Source organism: Coenobita brevimanus, chromosome 15 (genome assembly GCF_032717465.1).
Source record: "Coenobita brevimanus isolate Jiangsu-jjx chromosome 15, ASM3271746v2, whole genome shotgun sequence".
NCBI lineage: Eukaryota > Metazoa > Arthropoda > Malacostraca > Decapoda > Coenobitidae > Coenobita > Coenobita brevimanus.
The window spans coordinates 32,734,223-32,736,722 of record NC_136968.1 but is presented as its reverse complement, the minus strand read 5'-3'; the positions used below and the strand labels follow the sequence as shown (position 1 = coordinate 32,736,722).

Genomic DNA, 2,500 nt, shown 5'->3' with positions numbered 1-2,500 from the left:
ACACACACACACACACACACACTCTCTCTCTCTCTCTCTCTCACACACACACACACACACTCTCTCTCTCTCTCTCACACACACACACACACACACACACACACACACACAGAACTAACAAGCCTTCAACTATTCCAATCACACACATCCCTCTCACACACCCCAATTCCACCACCAAACACCTTATCTATCTACCCATCTATCTATCTATCTACCCATCTATCTATCAGTCTACCTATATATCTATCAGTCTACCTATCTATTTATGTCTACCCATCTATCTATCTAAACACAAACCCCAATTAAAACACCAAAACAATGCTAACCTCCCCCCCCCAAAAAAAACACAAAGACCATCTAAGAAAACAAAGTAATTATCAAAGTAGGTGCCTTAACGAGGATTCAACGAAAACGGGGCATCAAAGAAAACAGGGCATTGGGGTATCAAGGAAAATGGGGCAACGGGGCATCAAAGAAAATGGGGCAACGGGACATCAAAGAAAACGGGGCAACGGGGCATCATAGAAAACGGGGCAACGGGCATCAAAGAAAATGGGGCAACGGGGCATCAAAGAAAACAGGGCAACGGGGCATCAAAGAAAACGGGGCAACGGGGCATCAAAGAAAACGGGGCAACGGGGCATCAAAGAAAACGGGGCAACGGGGCATCAAAGAAAACGGGGCAACGGGGCATCATAGAAAACAGGGCAATGGGGCATCAAAGAAAACGGGGCAACGGGGCATCAGAGAAAACGGGGCATCACACACGACGTACGGTTGGGGTCAAAAATAATCGCCTCGCTTTTGGGTCATGGAATTTTGAAACGCGTACACAATATTCTGAAAAGACTCCGGGTTTCCATAGATAATATCACTGCGTTTCAAAAGCCATCGCTCACTGTGTCACTATCTATCGCTCACTGTCACTATCTATCGCTCGCTGTCATTATCTATCGCCCATTGTGTCATTATCTATCGCTCACTGTCACTATCGCTCACTGTCATTATCTATCGCTCACTGTCTCTATCTATCGCTCATTGTGTCATTATCTATCGCTCATTGTGTCATTATCTATCGCTCATTGTGTCATTATCTATCGCTCACTGTCACTATCGCTCACTGTCATTATCTATCGCTCACTGTCAGCATCTATCGCTCACTGTCATTATCTATCGCTCACTGTCATTATCTATCGCTCACTGTCAGCATCTATCGCTCACTGTCTCTATCTATCGCTCACTGTGTCATTATCTATCGCTCACTGTCATTATCTATCGCTCACTGTCTCACTATCTATCGCTCACTGTCATTATCTATCGCTCACTGTCATTATCTATCGCTCACTGTGTCATTATCTATTGCTCAGTGTCATTAACTATCGCTCACTGTATCTATCGCTCTGTCATTATCTATCGCTCTGTCATTATCTATCGCTCACTGTCATTATCTATCGCTCACTGTCATTATCTATCGCTCACTGTGTCATTATCTATCGCTCACTCTCATTATCCATCGCTCACTGTCTATCTATCGCTCACTGTCTCTATCTATAGCTCACTGTCTCTATCTATCACTCACTGTCTCGCTATCGTCAGAAGTGGATTAATATAGTGTGTGTTCTTTGAGCCGAAATCCGAAAGAGACCATAGGACAAGGACCCAGGCGAAACACGGCATTTAAGAGAATAGATATTTAAACGGAACATCAAATTGAATCAATTATTAACCATACAGTTGTCAATAGGGGTGGAACACCTGGATACGGACCTACGAGGCTCGCGACTAAGAGCTCGTAGGCGGAGGGCAGTATGCTAAACACCCTTCCATTAAAATCCCCCCCACAAAGACCTAAAATCAGCAGAATGCCAAATAAAGCGAATATCTTAACAAGGTATGACGCAAAACGAGGCATTTGCAAACGGCGTATGTGTCCTCAAGCCGAATATCCCAAACAGGACATCAAAGAACAGGTAATCAACAGGACATCAGATAAAAACAGGTCCAAAAGGGCATCTAACAAAGCAGACAATCAAGAAAACTCAGCAGACAATCAAGGAAACCGAGCAGACAATCAAGGAAACCGAGCAATCAAGGAAACAGCAGACAATCAAGAAAACACAGCAGACAATCAAGGAAACACAGCAGACAATCAAGGAAACAGCAGACAATCAAGGAAACACGGCAGACAATCAAGGAAACACAGCAGACAATCAAGGAAACACAGCAGACAATCAAGGAAACACAGCAGACAATCAACGAAACACGGCAGAAAATCAAGGAAACAGCAGACAATCAAGGAAACAGGGCAGACAATCAAGGAAACAGGGCAATCAAGAAAACAAAGCAGATAATCAAGGAAACACAGCAGACAATCAAGGAAACACAGCAGACAATCAAGGAAACACACCAGACAATCAAGAAAACACGGCAGACACTCAAGAAAACAGAACAGACAATCAAGGAAACAGAGCAGACAATCAAGGAAACAGGGCAGACAATC

The 2,500-nt window shown here is 43.9% G+C and overlaps 1 protein-coding gene across 4 annotated transcripts in view; it reads right to left on the bottom strand.

The window, feature by feature from the left end:
• The window catches only part of LOC145390765 (adenosylhomocysteinase-like 1), a 363,626-nt gene that overhangs the window by 70,045 nt on the left and 291,081 nt on the right, over window positions 1–2,500 (bottom strand). The window lies entirely within an intron of this gene.